Source organism: Anser anser (assembly GCF_964211835.1).
Source record: "Anser anser genome assembly, chromosome: 3".
NCBI classification, from domain to species: Eukaryota; Metazoa; Chordata; class Aves; order Anseriformes; family Anatidae; genus Anser; species Anser anser.
The window spans coordinates 83,852,088-83,873,729 of record NC_139722.1 but is presented as its reverse complement, the minus strand read 5'-3'; the positions used below and the strand labels follow the sequence as shown (position 1 = coordinate 83,873,729).

At 38.0% G+C, this 21,642-nt stretch overlaps 1 protein-coding gene across 22 annotated transcripts in view; it reads left to right on the top strand.

The window, feature by feature from the left end:
• Window positions 1–21,642, top strand: part of PLD5 (phospholipase D family member 5) — a 180,048-nt gene that overhangs the window by 50,804 nt on the left and 107,602 nt on the right. The window lies entirely within an intron of this gene.

Sequence of the window (21,642 nt, the reverse complement as noted above, 5' to 3'; positions counted from 1 at the left end):
AATGAAGAGAAGCAGGGAGAGTGCATAGGAGAAAGCGGCAAATGTCTCATTCATCATCTGAATTGGAATATATTCTTCCTACCTGAAGAATCAATGTTGTATAAGGCAAGGAGTGCTGTTTTGCTGTCTTGATGCATATTAGGTGTTCTTAAGTTTTAGAAACCAGTAATCCAGAAAATAATTTCATAGTGGATTTACATTTGTAGGTGTAAGGAACGTGGGTCTGTTATGGAGATGTTAAAATGTATTTTTAAGTTAGGAGTGAGATCCTGCTTCATAAGACTGTAAAAAATTCCTGTTTTTGAGAGTCCTTGTTAACCTTGTTTTACTGGTGTCAACTGAATTTATTTTTCAATTGCTATTTTTTTCTTTCTTTTTGAATAACTTTAATTTTTACATAGCTGGTTCTATGTTCCTAGAATCATGGCCTGATAAGCTCTGAATTTAGGTTTAGATCATGAGAGCTCTGTTAAATTATAGAAGAGAATAAACTCCTATTTGCTGTGTTGAGACTGCCCAGAGAACTAGCCAGAGATTGCCCAGCTGCAACGGGCTGCCTGTTTTTGTGTCTCCTCTGTGTTGGCTGACCACTGAAAAGACATGTTTTACCTACGTCATTTAGCTGTAAAGTGGTGATGGCAGTTATCTTCCCTACGTCATTTGTTAGTTGTTAATCCTGTTTAGGAGAAAATTTTTATCAGGTAGAAGTTTCCAGTGGGACTAGCAGAACTTTTTCATTCATCTTGATGATATCAACATAGTGACTTTTGTGCCAGTTGTTCCATTAAATTCAATGGATCTTGCTTCATTGACAGACGCTGAGTGTATGACTCCTCCTATTTAATGAGAGTCATTGTACCAAGTCCTTGGTAATTATAGCAACTTAGGGAGCTGAAACCTGTCCTTTCTACTTACTTTTCAGTGGTGATAAATATCTCTACCTTTTGTTATAATCACAGTCTATTCAAATCAGGAAAAAACAACTTAATAAAATGTCTATTAAAGGCAAAACAGAGATACTTCTGAGGACTGCTCTTCTCAGGTGGCTGTGAGGTACTGATGGAATAGATTTATCTTCCATTATGATTTGTGAAAGAGGAGCAGGCTGTATAGCGAAAGTACACAGTACCCCTGTGTATGCAGTCAATGAGACTTATTTTCATTGCTGCTTTTATTTGTCTGAAATATATACATGTGAAATCACATATATCAATAGGTATAAAGGCTGTTTTTAAGCTAGACAAGCATTACTTTTTCTTAATTACCCTAATTCTTAAAATAAAAAGCAAGTAAAAATCAAACTTCTGTCTTCATGAATCTAGTGCACTTGCTCTCTGGAAGTTGTGCTTTGACACAGAACATCTCGCAGTGTTTGGAACTAGAAAGCACCAGGGTCCTGTACAGTAATGAAGAAAAAATGTATGTCTCTGAAGGCTAGAACTAATACATTACTATCTGGGTTTAAATAGATAGGATTGCTTTTTTTGATAGATCACATCAGATGTTGCATTACTTTGGACACTGTTACTAGTAGCTTTATTTTTTACCATTGAAGCCAGTTTTCTGAATTTGTGTAGATGCTGTTTATATGTAGCTATTGCTGTTGTTTTTATTAAGGTCATTAATTTTAATAAACCCAAGCAACTCAAGTATGTTATTACCATCATAAATCCAACTACCAATGGCCTTACATTTTTAAAGATTTCTGTAACGGAGTTTCTTAGTTTTCCTCTTCTTCCTATGACATGAATAAAATTTACTGAACTGCCCAAGGGTTGAATTACTTTTTTTTTTTTTCCCCAAGTAATACATCTCCTTTGTAATGGTGACTAGATAAAGCTGACAGGTTAACGTTAATCTTCACTCTACACTAATGTACTAGAAAGAAACCTTGAACAAGTCCTTCAGACTAGATACTTCAAAGTCTCCTGGATAAGTTGTAAGCTCAGGCTCAAAAAGCTTAACAAGTTCCTACACATACGCAGAGTGTACATGTGGAATCTGAAACTGTGGTAAACGCAAGGTAGTTCAACTAAATAGGCAATTAATTATCATCTGTGGGCATCTAAACAGCATGACTTTGGTGTGTTTTAAGTTAAGTAGATACAAAATCTGATTGTATGGTCACTTTTTACTATGCAGGTAGACAGTCCTAATGCTGTGTAACTCTGAAGTGAAAATTCCAAGTCCCTAGGCAGGAGCAGCTGAGAGCCCTTTGCTGCCTGTGGTAGCCCACATAACCTCCTGCTGTTGGCAAGGTGCAGCCCTAAGAATTACAATCAGCGAGGCCGTCCTTTGGTGCAAGTTCTGCGGTGTCAGCAATAGCAATAAAGCTCCCTTCCTCTTCCTTCTCCAGGACTGTATGTGCCTCTCCACGTGAGGTGTTGGCTGCTTTGTGCAGCAGGCACCTGCGGTCAGTGTGCCAGGTAGACCAGGGCCCCCTGGAGAACAGGGTCCAGCACGAGTAGAGATTTCCCACAGGGGGTGGCAGCCAGGGCCAGGCAGCCAGTGCCTGTCCCACCACCCCGGCACTACCAGGGAGGGGGACAGCTGAGGGACAGCTTCAGTCCCAGGTGTTGGGCTGGGGCGTTGGACCGTGAGTGGGCCCGGCGCTGCAGGACAGCGCCAAGGGACACTGGAGAATGGCCCTGCTATGGCATCACTGGGACAGGGGCTGTGGCCCCAGGGAGGGGCTGAAATGGGGTCCTGGGCTGTGGGTACTGTGAGGGAGCCCCAGGGGGCTGTAAGGGGTATGGGTGCCCTCAGGGCTGTGATACCACCTTGTGTTATGTGGTTATTTCCTTAGTGCTATATGTCCCTTGCAGATACTGAAATCAAAAGTGGTGGGCATGAGGATTCTGGAGGTGTTGAATTCAGTATTGTTATTTTGTGTTATAAGTGAATATGTTGCTAATGTTGAGTGGGCAGTGTATTGTAGCAGTAATGCCCTGATATACCATCCTAGAGTGTTAAGCCAGCATTGTTCTTCAGGAAAGGGGTACTGAGAAAATGAAAACAGGCTTCTCAGGCTCAGTATTTAGCCAGCCAGCAGTCCTGTCTCTGATGGAAGCTAGGGAAGAAAACAGAACTGATCATTCTAATTTCCAGTTGCTGGAGTTGATAGCTTCTTCCTTCAAGAAGAAAACCTGAAGAAACATGAAGGTTTACAAATCTGTGTAAACTTCTAGCATCTATTGTCCTATGGCAAGGGTTTCCACAGCATAACAGTGCCTTGTGTGAAGGAGTACCTTCTTCTGATCCTTTTGAACTTGCCAACATAATTAATCGAATGCCCTGTAATGTTTTTATTGGATGAGATGGTGAATAACTGTTTCTTAGTCATCTTTTCCATGTCACTTATGAATTTATACTTCTGTCACGTTCCTCCCTTACTCATATCTTTTTCCAAGGTGAAGACTTCAAGTTTATTTAATCTTTCTTTATACAGAAACATTCTGGGCTTTGATTGTCCTTTTTACCTTTTTCCATATTTCTTCCAGTTGCTCTGTGATTTTTGAAATTAGTGGACCAGAACTGCACATGGCTTTCAGGTTGTGGGCACACTGTGAATTTATACATTTGTGTGAAGAAATTTTCTTTGGTGTTCTCTTTCTTTTCTAGTAATTCAGTTGGCTTTCTTGACCTCTGGGCAATATATTAATGTTTCCATAAAGTTACCAACAGTAACTGTGATCTTGTTCCTAGATTGTACTACTCAGTTTAAAACTAATTTTGAGGCAAATAAAGCTGGAAGAATCACGTATACTTTAGTGCACTGTTATATGTAACTATATCATTTCCTGCTACTATCCAGTCACTCAGCATGAGTGGATCCCACTGCCATTTCTTGCCTTTGATTGCCTTCTTTACTAATCTGTGACTAACTTTGTGTCATCTATATCTTTCTGCCCACTAGAAAAAAATTTGTAATTTAACTAAGAAAATGAATAATGAAAGCAGTAATGAATGTTTATTCAAAAAGCACTTGTTAATGTTGGGGGAAGAAATCTTAAGGTTAGTAACTTCTTACTGTATTAGACTCTTCAATGATGAACCGATGTGATTTTGCAGATTATTTGGGGGGTGGTTTTTTAATTTGGTTTGTGTGCATGTTTTTGTTTGTTTGTTTTTGGTTTTGGAAATGAAAGTGATATAGAGGTGGTTTTAGCCAAGTAGTGCTTTTTAAATGTTTTGCTTAGCAGTACTTCTCTTAGCTCCCAGTCTGTAGAACTCTCTGAATTAACAACTTTCTTCCTCCTTTACCCAACTCTAAATCTCTTTTTTTTTTATTATTATTATTTTATTATTTTTTTTGTACTGATAGTAAGGATAGAAGTCCTAGTCTTTGGAGTTAGAGGCTAAAATGAAAGAGGGAATTATTCCATAGTCATGGTATTTAGAGCCTCTATGCTATCTGCGTATACCTGCAATGCATTTATAAGCTCAATCTATTTGAAATCTTAATTAATAGAATTCAAACATGACTGATGGTTTAAGAAGACTCTTACAGCAGGAGCAGAACTCAGCATGGCATTCAAAGAGGGGATAAAGCTCTCTGAACCTTCATTTAAAAAAAACAACAAACAAACCAAAAAAAAAAAAACACTGAAAAACACTTCAGGTAGAGAAAGTGAGGGAGGTCTTCGTGGCAGTCAGCCTTTACTGTTTTAATACTTGACTGGTATTTTGAATTGTCACAGTTTCTCATTTTTTTTTAAAAGGTATTTTGGCTAGAATAAACAACAATAAGAGCCATAATAAGCTATTTGCTATGGCTATGGACTGGGACAGGCTGAAATTATTGAAAGTTTCAGAGCACGTGTAGTAAATGAAGACAGTCTAAAATGGTAGATAGAACTTGCTTCTGCTGCTCCTTCTGTTTTTGGCACCCTCTTGTATTCTTAGGGGACTTTGATGTTTTCTGACACTTCTGACAGCAGTTAAAAGATTTTTGTAGAACATACTGAAGTCTCGCTGGCTTTTTGAGTGAAGGTGTTGGGGCATGCTACCAAGTCTAAATGCATCTTTGTTCTCCAGTGCAAAGATATCTTCTCAAAGATGAGGCAGGAAGCTAGCTGAAACCAAAGGAGGATCAGTAAGTGGTAGCAAAAAGATAACATGATTGCAGAAGAAGCAGAGAAATATACTGCCACTGTTATATGAAAAGATTGGGTTTTATTCCTTGGGTATACCAGCCACTTATATAGTAAAAGAGAAAAAAGAAAAGATTAAAGGAGTTTGAGCATAGCTTAATTATGAAAACGGTTTCAGAATATGAGATTCACCATGCTTGGATTTTCTCTTCCTTACAGTCTCTGCCCCAGCATCAAGGACAGGGAGAGTGAACACAAGCACTGTAGTTACTATGGAAGTGCAGAAGCACTCGCTCTGGGTGGCATTATGGATGTAAACACGAGTCTTGGCTAGATTTGCCTGTGAGTCAAGGTATCATTTTCAGGGCAACTCAGTATCAAATACCAGTAATATTTTTATGGTATTTGCCTTTTCACATTTCAGAGAGTAATTCTTTAAGGTCCTCTGTCTTACTACTATATCACTCTAATTGGGTGAGCTCCAACCTCAAGTTTCCTCTGCTGTCCGCTTTCACTCCATTCTAGTCAGTAGATCTGCCTGCTCTCCGAGAGGCCGAAAAGGGCAGTTCAGATCCTGTAACATTACGTCAACAGAACCACCTTCCTGATCTTTCTGGCTATGCACACCTTGGAGAAATAATAAAAATAAAAAAAATAAAAAATCCTTTTAGCAGCACTGGCTGTTATAGACAGCCTGCTATCTGCCAGCTGACTTTTAATCACCTTGTACAAGATGTCAAGATTGCCATTGAGAAAAGTGGCCGTAAACAACAACTGCAACCTCATCAGCCTTGGCTGCCTTGGGAATTCCATCTTCTGGTGTGCATTAACTCATTTTGATGGCATTGGTGTTGCCCTGTAGCCGTTCCAGCTCTCAGAATAATATTGGGGCACGGCTATTCCCTTTCCCTCTCTTTCCACAGCAGAAGAGCCTGCTTTGCCTACACATTAGGTACCCTCCTTGAAGTAGCTCTCTGCTGGCTTTACTGCAGCCCAGCTGAAGGATGGCAGCATAAAGAGGCTGGAGAGAGGAGGAAGTAGGGCTTATATTTCTGAAAAGGATACCATCCACACCATTAGTTAGAGCGGATGCTGTGTTCTGTACTGGGCTTATCTAAAGCGAAATAAGTAGATGACAGCAAAATTTTTCATGCTGTGCTTTTGGTTTTGCCTTTTTCTTTTCCCTTCAGGTAGTTTCTGCTTTGTCCCAAAGTACTTGTAGATCATTTCAATTAAGAAGTTTGCTTGGATACTTTTCTTTCATCTGGCTAAGAGAAGAATTGTGATTGTGTAACAGAGGACCGAGCAATGGAAATTTCTCACATTGAGCCAAAAATTGTGAGATGCTTTTTGTCAGGGGGCCCAAACAATCATTTACAGCCTCTGAGCCTGTTCTTGTATAGTAAAGAGACAAATTTCCAAAGTTGCCATCTACAAAGTAATTTGCACAGCTACAAGACAGCAGAAAGTGACAGTATTCATTTCTGCATATATAGCAAATAGTTTCAGTGTCCTTGGAGCGGTCTGTGGATAAGTGCAAGCATATTTTTTTAATTTTTAAATTGCTGGGTTGTTTCCTTCAATCTGAATTACAGCGGCTAGATGGACACTGATTCCCCCCCCCCCCCCCATGTTTAAAAACATAATTTCCATGCTCCTATACTAACACAGAGATCTAGGCAAAACTGTTGGGCTTTATAGTAATTTTTGGCAAAGCATCTGTTTATCACAAAATGATTAGTACATAGTCGACATAGTGACTTCAGTTAGTTTCCATCATGTCCATTTTTGTCTGGTTTTGTTTTTCAATGCAAGGACTAGGCTGAAAGCCATGCAAGAAACAAATGTATCAGAATGACATGTTTAAACATTCTCATCTTCGCTAAATAACTTTGTAGAAGTTGTCAGCCATGGAGGAGATTGGAATAACAAGGGCCAAATTCTGTTCATGCTTGTATTAGTGCAAATTTTGAAGAAAGCCGATGAGCTCCAGGTTATTTTATCACTCTCTGTATGATAACAGAACACAATTGCAGACAGAAAAAGTGGAGGTTAATGTTTGGGCTTGCTTATTGTTTGGGTTCTTTACTTTTTTTCTGGAAAAAGCTCAGCAGCTGAGCGTGCAGAAAGCTAATTCTCAGAAATAAACCCAGTTTTGCAGTCCTTGCTGAGAGTGAGATGACTTGCTGTTTGCTGTCCCTGAGAGAAGCATAACTGCTGTAAGAAAGACATAGTCGAACTGTTGTGGAAGGGGCTTTAGAGATTGGTGCAGAAGAAAAGGAGAAAGAAAACTATATATCTGTCAAAAAGTCTTAGCAATAAAGGAAAATCAAAATGCCTTATCTCCGTGCTTATATGTAAATAGGGTAATATATGAATATTTAATAAGGTGCCAGATGCTTTGAATCGTCTGTTAAATTTTGATCAAGGCTTTTGTATTCAAAATCTAAATTGAGCTGATGACTTTATAACATATCTGATGTCTGGATAATATTTCTATATATTTAGTGTGATCTCAAAATGAGATCTAGTGGTTCGTGTGGTAGTGAACCGTGTTAAACAGGAGGAGTGCTCGAGTGCTCCTGGCTGTACATTCTGAACGTGGCAAAATGAATGGGGGAGATTATAGCTGCAGTTTTATGTCATTGGCAAATATGAATTTGAGCTCAGCACAGTGGATCAGTTTTGGCTTAGGTGCATATATAATTATCCCTTTTATGTCCATGGGGAACTGGAATTTTCCATAGCCAGACAGAACAAACTAAAGAAAAGGTGAGGTTTTAAACTCTGAAAAGCATACTGTTCCTGGAAAAAAAGTTTTGTTGAACAAGAGACTTTTATGTGATTACAGTCTGCATTTTAATGCCCTTTGAAAGATAAAGGCTGTAGTTTTATGACTTGAGAGAAATTTATCACATTTTTATTCAAACTGGATTTTTGGTCTTTGCATTATAAAAATAATTATATATGCTTTTTGAAGATTGAGTTAAGTCTTGTTCATTTTAAAGACAGTGGCAAAATTGCTATTATCCATAGTGGCTTGCTCAAAGCCCGTAGTGTACCCATGAACATTTATATCTAAAATGCATGCTTATGCACATTTTTATCTGAAAGCCGCTACAAAATTTTGTCCTTTACTGAAGTATTCTGGACATCTCTGCAGTAGGTTGGAGAGTTAGGTTTGAGTGGGGTCTGACAATAGAGTGCCATGCATTTTCCCCATATTTCTCCACTATAAGAAAAGTTAAGCTTGATCCATGATCACTAAACTTTGGAAATTTTAAACTTTTAGAAATTTTGGGAAATGCTTTTCTATGCTTTTGATGTATGATGGCATTTGCCGATAAATAAGCTTTATAAAACATGTATGTGTATATGTGCATATTTCTTATAAATGGCAGCAAAGTTATCTATTAATTTGCTTGGCAGGCATTAATTCAGTCAACAAGATAAAACTTTAGATTGTGGAGCAATCCTTTCTGTAATTTTTTTTTTTTTTTGAAATTAGTAGATTAATATGGGAATTAATACCTGAAATGTAAAAATAAAATCTCCGTGGAAATGAAAATCAATCGGCTGATAGTGTAAGCACAGATACAGCCCTCTTCTTATAGCTTCTGTAATAGGTCTGTCTTGTTCTGATACTGTACATTGTCTCAGACAATCAACACCGCTTGTTTTTAAATGTGCTCTGGAAGAAGTATGTACTTAGTATATATATTTTTATATACCACCAGACATTTTAGTAATTTTCTTTATAAATGACTAGGAGACTAAGAAAAGCCAGCCTGTTGCCATTAGGTTTGCATTTTCTATACAGAGGGAATCTGTAAATTTAGAATTGCGAGAACCACTGTTGTCTCAATGAATATGTACATGGTGATGCATATGGTGATGCAGTATAATTTGGAAATGTTATCAACCCATATCCGAGCTTGTTTGTGAATAGTAGTGCATCTGTATGTATTGCTTAATATTATACAGATTAAAAGGTTATGCATTCAAAAAGCAAATCTGTTCTTAATTTTACTTGAATTTCGTTTATTATTTTACCAGAGCACACAATAAACACAGTAATCTTTTTTTTTTTCATGTCAAATACTTCTAAGCCTTAACCAGTACATACAAACAATGTTTAGACTCTAAGCTAGTTTTCATAAATGTAGGATGCATTTATTTTACAGTCTTGGCTTTCAGGATAAAACTTCAAATGCCAATTAATATAATATAATAGTGTAAGATCTTCATATCTCAAATTCCTTCCAAAATGGTAGCAATTATTTACCATTTTCCTACTTTCTGAGAAAAGAATAAACTTCCACATTTTGAGACTCATGAAACTTTTTATAAGACAATTTGTGACAACATGGCAGATGAACTTCAGATGTCTCTGTGAATTTTATGTCACTTAACACAATGGCAACTTTTTGAGGGAGTGAGCTCCTCATAATGTATTAGGACTTTATTTTCATATTGCATCCTGAGATTTTTGTCTAATCCCCAGACTTTAGAGATGAATCTTACTATTTTTCTAGATGATTTTTCTGTATTAAGGCCTTTCTGTTTAACTGAAAACTCAAGCTGCACTTTATTTTGCAGTTTAGAAAGGACTTGTAAGATTTTCTGAGTATACATCTTTGCCCAAAACAATTTTCTTCAGTTGATAGTGTCCTGTAAGATGCTGTTATTGCAAATAATTTAGTTTCTTTTCCTCCTAAAAGAGTATTCACAGTGAAGTTTGCTGCCAAAAAAAAAAAAAAGCTTCAGAAAAATATTGGACTGCACTGTAGGATGAAAGGTGATAATGTTTAGTGACACTCTTTGGCATGCAGTTACTCTCTACTGGAACTTTTTCTGATACATCATCACTTGTACTGGTGAGGTGCAATACACCTCCTCTCCTTTCAAGAACATTGAAACATCAGAGAGATGCATGCCTCCGCCATGTCAAATTGCTGTGTGGCAGGATTCGCTGGTCTGTATCCAACGTTCATCTTCATCTCTCTAATTTTTTTTGCCTTTATTGGGATTCTCTGCAACAGAAATGAGAATAAGAAACCAGAATTTCACAAAAATAGCATTTTGTTTTTATAGAATGATTAAAAATTCCAAATTTGTAATGGTAATTTAATTAAAAAAAATCTGTAGTAGTGATTACCTGATTTAAAACAATCATAAAATTAGTCACAAATTCAGGTCAGCCAGAACACTTGATCATTTTGATGGCAACAGCCACATACCTGCCTCATTCTTTTTTACCGCAGCAGTTGTGTATGTTGGATATCCTATTTAATCCTTAAGACTGTTTTCTGATCAAACTGAGACTTTTATGGTCAAGGTTGTGTGTGTAATATGTAAGCATGTATCTTCATGTGCTTCATCCATCTTCATTCCTTCCAGTAACTTCTAAATCCATTGGTTGATTTAAACAATATGTAATAGAAAGGTGGAGGCTTTAAAGTCAGGTGTCATGAAAACTGATAATGGGTTGAGGGAAATAGTGGTCCAACTGACAGGATAGCTGCAGCACAAACAGCACTTTACTAGGCGGCACAGTCCGCACTGAAATGTTTCACGTGACTGGGCTCTGCTTTATCTGAATTTTCAACGACTTACATGCAAACAACAAGGACAAAATAGAGAAAATGTTCAGCCAGTTACAATGTTGATTGATTATCCTTATGTATGAGGTTGTGGAAATTATGACTTAAAAAAGCTAAGACACTTCTAAGATAAACAGAGTGAGAAAAACAAAATAAATGTTGAGTAGATAATAGGCCAATAGGCAATGAATTTCTTACAGCAGAACAATATCAAAATATATTTTCAGACTAAGAAAATGATAGTGCAAAAGCTTTTTCCCCAAGGGCAATACATGAGAAGAGGTAGACAGAGAAAACCTGACAAAAGGCTGTAAATCAGGACACCTTCATATCCCAAGATACCAGAAGGATTCTGACCTTATTAACATAGTCACAAGGCAGCAGAGGAAAGGCGAATGGGGGCAGGAGTGATGTTACTGGTGGAAGAGGTCTCGGGTAGTTTCAGTGAGAGGTGAAAAGTTAAATCAGAGTAGTTCTGCACCTCTGCTGGTGTAGGAGCATGGTTGTGGCACTCTCTAGAAAACAAATCTCTTTGGACCTACCAGAACTAAAGCTCACTGGTGGTGATTTTCCGACCTTCCCTCAAGGCGTTTGATATCTTCCACTGCTTTTGAAACCCAGTATCCTTTTTGTGGACTTTTCTCTGCGTTGTGTGAAGAGAGAAACATGTAAGAAGGCAGAATATAGTGGGGATGTCTTAGTGGGAGGGAAACTGATAATGAGTTGTTTTGCTGTTTGGTGGAGAAAGGGAGGAGGAAAGGGTCAACATAGCTGGAACAGTGGACATCCAGAGCACATCAGAAACAACTTCCTTTGGCTAGTTTACTTGATTCTTCTGATTTTTTTTCTTCCACATTCAAGGTGTGTTTCTATTCATTGGGTTAGGAAAAGAACTCCTCCAGTAATGGAGTATATGGAGAGCACTGTAATAGATCTCATACAGAAAGAGATTGTGGTAAAAGGAAATAGAATATTGAAGGTCTTCGAGATCTGTTGCTGTTTGTGCCTTGACTTTTTTTCTTGGTTCTCTTTGTTTGCCTGTTATATATTCTCGTGTGCTCATAAATTTATATCCAGTGTAAATATTCAGCTCTTTTTTTCTTTTGTTGTGATACAGGGAAAGCCTTTCTGACCAAATGTTTTTGGAACACTAAGACTTAATAGTTATTAATAGCTAGCAACAGGCATTCTAGTCACTGAGAACTTAGAGGAATTCATTTATTTTCTTTTTGTTACCTAAATCATTTCTGTGTTGCTAGGAAGTGCTTTCATTAAAACAAACAAACAAATGCAAGACAAAACCATTAGAACCGGAATGTTCCTTCTACGTGGAGACAAGTGAGTAAAGCAGAGCCCCTATGCACCACATCAAGGAGAACCAGCTGCCTTTGTGGGATGGAAGTGGAAGCTGACACTTCCAGCCTGGCTTTCTCCATGCCAGAGCTCTGCATGTAGAGGAGGGGATGGTGCTGTTGGTGACACTCCACTCTTCAGTCCCCTGTTTGCTATAAAAAGGGTCGTTTGGAATCACAGACAAATGCGAGATGATTGGGAAAGGCAGGGAATGCCAAGGAGGAAGGTTTTTGAGAGATGCTGAAGTCAAAACAGTAGTCTCATCTTTGCTCATTGTTATATATTTTCCAGCCAGTAAAGGAATTATCCATCAAGTAGAATTATTTAAGATATAAAAGGTACAAATACTGTCATTTAATTCAAATACAGAATTTTATAGGATAAAAACATGGTAGCTAAATTACCTCTCAAGTCTGTCGTAAGAAAGAAAGCATGGATCAGATACACATAATCACTATAATTAACTAGTTTACCTTTATCTCTCTGATTAGCTCTGGATTGTAAGCCTCTTTTTATTTTCCTTTATCTCTCTTTAAAGTGGAACATAATTCCTATTGCGAATGTCACATTGGTTGTGTTCTCTGTGACAATGGAATTAACTTGCTTGGCCGAGTGGCAAATCTATTATTTCCACATCTACTAAAAGTGTAGTTAGAAATTCAGAATGAGCTAAAAATAAGTGCTTTCCCTATGAGATAATCTCATTTCTTGAACTTGTGTCAATTTCTAATAGTGTTAATAAAACTTTTCCCTTAATTGCCTCTCATCACTGAGTGAGAGAGATCTTTTTTCCTCTTCCTTTTAAATTCAAATGAATTTGTTTCTTACACTTTATAAAAGGGAAGCTGGTAATTTATGGTTAAACTAACTGAAACTAAGTTAAGTACTGCCAGGTTCAGTTGCACCACTGCTGTGGACTGTAAAGTATGATTGCTTTATTATGACTTAATGTCATGTTACAGTAATTGATGGTGCTTGTACTCTTAGCCAACTGTCCCAGCTGCAGGGTGAAATGATTAAACCTCAGTGGAAAAAGTTGAAGGTAATGTATTTTGCCTTGTGAATTCAACTAGCTAAGAAAAAAAAGCACCTTGGTGGTAGTGGTGAGTTTATGCTGCAGAACTACACTTGAACTTAAATTTGTTTGTACCTTCAGCCTCCCTGATGGTGTTTCTGGGCCATAGCCATGTTTTCGTATTTTTAAGTCTGTTTTTTTTGTCTCATCTCCTTTTGAAAAAAAAATCTCAGAAAAATGACGAAAGGCTGTGTGCATAAAGAAGCTTGACGTAACTGTACAAAAATGGCACATGCAAACACTGGCAGAAAAATGTCTTATTTGACTTTTATGAAAAATGTCTTAATTGACTTTTAGTTTTCATTTAGTTTGTCTTAACTAAGATTGCTGCTAATAAGGCTTTAAAACATTTTCTTGAAAGAAATGAGATTTGCTGACAGCAGATTTGTCCTGACAGCAAGCTTTAGGTTACTCAACTGAGCATGTCATTAATACTTTTTGTCACAGTTATTAAAGTACTAAAATAACCGTGTAGTTTTAAACACAAGACATTACCATTTGTAAGTTAGAGATCACAAGCATCAAATCAATGTATTCATCTATGTATGGTCTGGTCTAGCTTAGGTGCCTCACCTGAAGAGCTAAAGCTTGTCTGATGGTTATGGCAATCCTGCCTAGTTCGGGCAGAATTGTGCAGTCAGAGCTATGTGTATTAGACTGGTCCAGAGGAATGTGTTATGCATATGTTAAGCGCATGATCTCAAGTAATCATTGAAGTGATCTACTTCTAACATGGGGTGTCTTTCTTTTCTTGGTGAGACACTTAAAATAAGTCTGAAATGTCTAATAAAAGTGTTCTGAGCATGTTTCACCTGCAACTTATGAAAAAAAAGGTTTTTTTCGCCTTCTTCAACATTTAAAAATGTTCCTTTTCACTTTAAAATAAACATGATTAGTCTTTAGATTAAAAATTGAAAGAGTACAATGAATATTTTTTCCCCCTTATTTATTTTTTCTCTCCACCCTTACCTTCACTGTACCTAATGACCTTTCTTTGGTCACCTGACCTTTCTTTGGTCACCCCGAAACAGCAATTAAGTACTGTTGCCATCGGTTCTGGCTTCTGGGGTTTTATAGTGTGGTTTTACTTTGTTTGCTTGTTTTTGTTTTCAGTTTGGTATGTTTTTTCTAGAGGTAGTGTGTCTTTGATCATCTTTGTGCTTATCCAAAAAGAAGTCAATTACAGCTTTCTTTTGCGCAGCGATTTTTACTTGGAAAATTCCTGATGGAGTAATAGAATTAATATTAGCAGTGGTAAGAACAGCTACCTGGAGTCTCCAGGTTTAGAGATGTGTAAACTGATATTTGGATATAGAAATAGTATTTACAGTGTTTTTTTTTTTACTAATGAATTATTAATAGTATTCTGAATTGGTTGTTCAGGCCGGGTTGTGATTATTCAATACACTTTTTTTTCTTTGCAGGAGACACTGGATTTCAGTAGAATGTTTTTAGGGTATACATTGGCCTTTTTTGCCTTTCTCAAACTACAGTACTGTCTTACATTATGCTAAAAACTGAGTCAATATATCATGGTCAGACATCAGGGCCTGATTTCACGAAAATGGCATGTGAACACTTAAATGCTTCAGTCATTATATGCCAATTCTGGTCAACAAAATACATTAGATATTAGCTGGTCATGTGCTGGAAACCTCTTTTTTTTTTTTTTTTTTTTCTTACAGAGCTCATATTGTGAATGTTAATAGCTTCCTGTAATATAGCACTTCGTGTGGAGGAGGTTCAGATAAGTAGTATGTAAAGCCTTGGATGTCTTCCAAGGTAGTTTATAGTTTTTTCTATTTATAGTAATGGGTCTGTCATTGTGTTACATGCCTGACCTGCTGGATGAAACGTTTGTTCAGAGAGCAGTGGAACCAAAGCAGCTGCTTCGCTGTGGGTGCGCGCTCAAGGCCCTGCACCCTGCCACAGAGCACCGCAGCAGCGACTCTTCCCATCCCTGGCTGCATGAGGCTGCGTGGCGCTGAGTGGTGTACGTGCTGAAAGACAAAGCTTTGGACCATCTTTTCCTCGGGAGTTGCACTATGTTGGGTCTCTCAGCCAACTCTACCTAGATGCTGGATTTCATAAAACATCTGAGATAATTACATTTCCATGGATTTTTCTTTCAAATACAGATTCAAAAGAAACTGGGCAGACAGTGTGACTTCATATGCCTCATTTGGTTGGAAAACACTGAAATTAAAGAATGTTGTTCAGTGAATTAACTCTTCTTTCTGTGGCGACTATATGAGTAAATGGTTATTGTTGATTTTTCTCTTAACTCTCTCAGTGCACTATTGAAAGGTGAACAAAACATGCAGACGTGAAGTAGAGGTAGGGATTATTGTTGCCTTGTATGCACTACAAACACTACAGCAGGATGTAGAAATGTAAGTCAATACTACAGTGTGACATGATTGATTTGTGTCCACGTTGTAGTATGCTATAACTAGTTTAATTCTTCTATGGAAAAATAATATACAAACACAGAAAATAAAACCTACTGTTCAGGCCAGTGACACATCTAGTCCTGCACAGTGTGTTTAACAGTGGCAATAGCATGCCACCCAACTTCTGTATTAGAAAGGCACATCCATTTCTGTTTCCTCTAGCAGCTGCTCTGGACATGTTGTCAAAGGCATTATCTAATCCCTTTTTAAACCTGCCGCTGCTATTTGCTTTCACAGCCTCCTGTGACAACAAATTCCATATGCTCAATATCCACTGTATAAAAAAGTACTTGATCTGTTTGAAACTTAACTTCTACTAGCTTCAATAAACATCCCTATTTCTGGTATCGTGCTACTTGGTGAATAGTAATTTTGCCTTCACTTTATCCAGTGCTCTGATGATTTTTCTCCTCTCCAAACTACAGAGTCCTATTTTATTTTTTTTTGGTCTCTCTTCTTAAAGCATGTGTTTCAGCCTCTTAATCATTTTTATTGTCCTTTTTTCCTAATGGTTTCTGAGTTTCTGTATCTGTGCGACTGCTTGCTTATACCTGCTGGTAGCTTTTTTTCTTCCTTAATTGAATTTTAACCTGTTTTTCTCAACATATTCTCTGAATTGTCAAGAATATTTTGAAATTTTAATCTAGTCTTCCAGCGTGCTTTAAATATATTCTGCTTTTTTGATTGAAAACTTAATCAGCACATTTCCTTTCTATTCCATAATTTAGATTACTGTTAAAAGCATGGAAATATATATATATATATGCAGTAGAATCATCTGAATTACTTGTAAAATGTCTTCCTTTTTTTTTTTTCAATGAGAGTGATATTCCATCCAGTTTTCTCTCCTATAATAATCTGGACAAAGTTTGTAGAGTTTGCCAGAAAGTTTTTATTAAAGGTCAAAGTATATGTTATTTTCACCTTCTCCAGCAGGATAACAAGGTTTGTGAGTAGGAAAGATGGAAATCAAAAATGATTTATGTGACTTTTTCTTGACAAAATTTCTTATTTTCTGGGTGTTTACATGTAATAGGTTCATTATGTGTATGTTACAGAGATATCTACTGTCTGTGAAGAAAGTTAAAGCTATAGGCCATTGAAATGTTCTTAACAGCCTTTGAGCAATGGGAATGCAGTAAAGACGGAGGGTGTTTTCTTGCTCTCATTGTAAATTCTGCTTGGATAGCCCTGGCTCTGATGCAACCTTAACTGACACAGACTATCATTTTTCTTAATAAAAATAAACAGATAGAGTCCTTCTCAGAAGAAAATCTTCTCTGAGTGGTGCTGTAATGCATAGTCATTGTGTTCAGGTTTTGCTCTTTTTCTCGCTTTCTACCTGGGGGTATAACAGCATGAAAAATACCATGCTTTCATTTAGTAAATGCAGTATCTGATTGGATTTTATTTTTTTAAACAATGGTATTGTTTAAGGTGGATGAGGCAGGTGAAAGAAATGCACTTTGCTCATGAAGTGGAAAATAGCAGCATTTTTGATAGTCCTCATTTCTGCAGGGTTTATTTCTCATTCTTTCTGAGCTTTGAAGAAATATGTCTGTCATGTAACAGAATCTTGGGGATCATGCTGGAAAGAAGTCTGCACTTCTTGAGAGTGAAACTCTCAGCCATCCTTGTCCTCTGATGCTCTGGGCCCAGGCCTCATAGCACCTCCAGCAACCTTCAAATGTATAAAAGGTCACAGCAGGAAAGAATGAAACACTGCCTCTCTATTTTCAGCACATATGGGAAGGAAAAAGATAATATTGCAGCAGGAGAGAATTAGCTAGGCATCATTAAGGTACCAATGCATGGGGCAGGTTACCTGAAGAGAATGCAGGATCTCTTTCAACTGGAAATTTTTTTGAACAAACATCTTTTAGAAGTAGTATTTGTCTAAATTAATTGTGCATATGGAGAGATGGACTACATATGCTTTAGAGGTCTTCCGACTATATTCCATAACTAAGTGTTGAAGAGTGAAAGCTTAAACACAGAGGGTTTTTAGGCATGTACTGAAAGCAGCAAGAGGATAGGTCTGATAAGCTCAGATCCCCGTTGCCAAGGGGCCGTACAACACCATAGCATCAAGCAAACAGTTTGCCCAAGCTCACTGATGCAAGAGCCTGAAGAGCAAATCTAACAAATTCCTTCTAGTCTCTCTGCGGCGTGAGCTCTTCTGTGTTGAATTAATTTCTTTCAAGAAGCCTGCTACTACTCATACATGCCCGTGCGCACATGCACGCAGTAGAATAGAACAGCGGCATGGGCTGTTCCGATCTATTATAATTGGAAAAAGCCTATTATAAAATTGTCTGCAGTATTGGTGGTAGTGCATGAAAATTAAGATTTATTACCATTGTCAAAAGAAAGGCTCTGGAGACTTATTTGTTGCCAGTAGCTATTTTTGTTTCTTTGTTTTCTAATATAAACATGAATTTGAAGATAAGCAATATTCAAATATTCATTCCTAATGTAACATGTAGTTTTAAAAGCTGGCAAAAATCACCACTCAGCAAGAGTAATTTCAAGATGAACTGTAAAAACATTCAAAACCCTCTTTACTATCTGTATGATTTTTTTTTTAATGATCTTTACCTAGCCTTTCAGGTCTCTGACTAATAATGTGGGATTAGGAGAATAGTAAACTTTGGAAACTTTGCTTATTTATTTATTTATTTAATATTTTGTGTTGTCCTTAGTTCAAAGAAAAAATAATATTCTTGCAGTTTGGTAAGGTTCCTTTTTAGCATGTGTGAATTTAAAAGGTCCCCTACACTACTTGTGAACACACTGTTAGGCTGGTACTTAAGAAAAAGTGAAATAACTAATCTATTATGACTGTCAAAGAGGAATGCTTGATACAGATTATCTGTGTAAATAAGAGCAGTAAATTAGACATATGTAATTCTGTCTTTATTTTAGTGCTGGTAGAATAGCAGTGGTCTTATTAGTGGTGCTAATGGTATGCTGCTCTAATAAGAAGCAGTTAAACTGCAGAGCTTGGCAAGCTGTGCATGCTCAGAACTGAAAGAATAGGGATTTAAACTGTATACAAACTTAGACTACAACACTGAAGTCTAGAAGCCTTGACTATATTCCCTGAATTTATGTGGAATGGGATTTAAAGCTCGATTTCCAACCTAAATGATTCTATGATTATTTTGGCCTCCCCTTTCCATGTTCCTGGAACAAAACCACCTGGATATTGCTACCATAAAATGTCCTGATATTGAAGGCACTTATCGGTTTCACTCGCCTTTGTTCTTCTTCCTCTTGTGATACCATATCATTTTGGATCTGCTGTAGCTTTTGGCCTTTTAGGTTTAAGGTGCTCACAAAGGTTTTCAGGGACATTTTAGGATGATAGAAGGTACTGCAGGCTCCCTTCAATGAAACATCTCTTGCTGCCTCAGCCTGGCTGGCCCAGCCTTGAAGGCTCACGTGCTCCCTCCTGGCCCCGGGGCCCCTGGAGTGCTCAGTTGTGCTGCTGCTTGCATGGAGACACAGCAAGAGGATGGCAGGCAATTCCTGGAGTGGTGCCACGCAGTCATGTGTACAGTGTAGGAGCTAGGATGCCTGTTGCTGCAGTTTAGCCAAATTTTGACCACAGTATGGGCTCGAGACTGTTCCCAGTGAGTAGGATGACTGCAGTTATCCTGTTACTAGAGTAAAACAAGCGCTAGTGGCGAGAGCTGTGCTGGCTCACTGCCTCTGTCCTTAGGGTAGAGAACAAGCCCTGGCTCTGTTTGGCTTGCTGGTATGGGAGTAGCCTTGCAATCTTGCTGCCACGGAAATAAAGCCAGTGCTTGGAAGAAGCTGCATTGGTTTCTGCAAATATCCTTAGAGAACTGTAGCAAACTGTGTGAGAGAGGTGGTCTTAGTGAGAGGATGACGTCCTACTGGGCATGTGACTGCAGCTTTGGGCACCCAAATGCAGTCATTTCTAATTTTTGTTCATATGTTGCCATAAGTATACCTAGCAGCAAAAAAAAAAAAAAAAAAAAAGTCCAAATGGTATTTGTTTCAGGAGTAGATTTTGCAAATGCTTGAAGATTTTCTTATGCTATGTTCTCATAAGATTTTAGGTAATGTATTAGCACAAGTTTAAACATACATTTGAAAGGTGTAGAACTGTCTAATATGCATTATATTTAAAATATGCATATAACCTAAATATATTCAGTGTTAGTGTTAGGTATCACAGTATCACAGATTTCTAGGTTGGAAGAGACCTCAAGATCATCGAGTCCAACCTCCGACCTAACACTAAGTACTCCACTAAACCATATCGCTAAGCTCTACATCTAAACGTCTTTTAAAGACCTCCAGGGATGGCGACACAACCACCTCCCTGGGCAGCCCATTCCAATGCCTAACAACCCTTTCGGTAAAGAAGTACTTCCTAACATCCAACCTAAAACTCCCCTGTCGCAACTTTCGCCCATTCCCCCTCGTCCTGTCACCAGGCACGTGGGAGAATAGACCAACCCCCACCTCGCTACAGCCTCCTTTAAGGTACCTGTAAGAGAGCAATAAGGTCGCCCCTGAGCCTCCTCTTCTCCAGGCTGAACAAGCCCAGCTCCCTCAGCCGCTCCTCGTAAGACTTGTTCTCCAGACCCCTCACCAGCTTGGTCGCCCTTCTCTGGACTCGCTCGAGCACGTCCATGTCCTTCCTGTAGCGAGGGGCCCAAAACTGAACACAGTACTCGAGGTGCGGCCTCACCAGAGCCGAGTACAGGGGCACAATCACTTCCCTAGACCTGCTGGCCACACTGCTTCTTATGCAGGCCAGGATGCTGTTGGCCTTCTTGGCCACCTGGGCACACTGCTGGCTCATATTCAGCCGACTATCCACCAATACTCCCAGGTCCCTCTCGGCCAGGCAGCTTTCCAGCCACTCATCTCCCAGGTAAAAGGATAAAGGTAAAAGGATACTTTCTCACTGAATTTCAGAAAAATGGTTCCTATTTCTCCAAGGAAGTTGTTTATACTATGTTCTAAATAAGCATTTCACTGAGCTTGGTTTTTCTGGGATGTGTGCTGAATTGGAAGTTTTGGAAGCTTATTTTTAAAGAAAAAAAAAAGTTGGCCTTTTCTTTATGCAGACATGGAAAAGTTCTTGCTAGTCTGAAACATATTACCTCTTAAAATAAGTGTCAAAAGCGATGGAAATACTATAAAGTTGTTTTCAAGGCACAAGCATTAGGTTGATTGCTTTCTTATGCATTTTCCCTCTTTCCCATTCTTTATAAAACCTTTTTGAATGTGAAATTTCATTTACAGGGCAATAATGAAAATTAATAAAATAACTATGGTAACAAGTAGATTTTTGCACAAAAACACGTTCAATAAAATTTTTTCTTCAATAGAAAAACACACACTGTATATTTAAACAGTAGGTTTCAGAATAAAAATAATCTTTATTTGTGCAGCTGTGTAAATTGCATGTCAGGAGATTCTGGAGAAGGTTTCACATTTATCTAGGGCTATACACACTTGTATCCTGTTTAATGCTGCAGGATTTCATATTGAAGGGTAAGGACGTGCTATGCTGTGTTTAATTTTCTCTCAAATGCGGAGAGCATTGCCTGTTGTATTGACCAGCGGTCTCCCACTGTTTCCTTGAATCCCATCTAACATCTGTTTTCCGTGTATTATAAGTGCTGTGGGGCAAGGACTGGCCAATGTCTCAATTGCTGTGAGGATTATAACAATGCCAGTTACTTTGTGTAGCAATAAAAAGGACTTTGTCCTTCAGTCTTCTTGCAATTACATGTTTTATTTCAGCCAAACACAACAAAACTCTCAAGGCTTTTGATTGCCATGCTGAAGTGTGTATTGTATCTGTGATGCTCAATCAGAAAATATGCAGTTAATGTGAGAAACATTATTTTAATGTATAATGCTTTCCTTTTGGTACAAACAGAAGACAGTTTAAATTATGAATATTATTTGTGACATGAATTATTTAACAGTGTCTGAGAAGTATAAAATACATCTCAAGGTGATACACTGAGGAAGGTTTTGAGGCTGTTTTCATCCCGGGGTGTGTTTCATGTTGA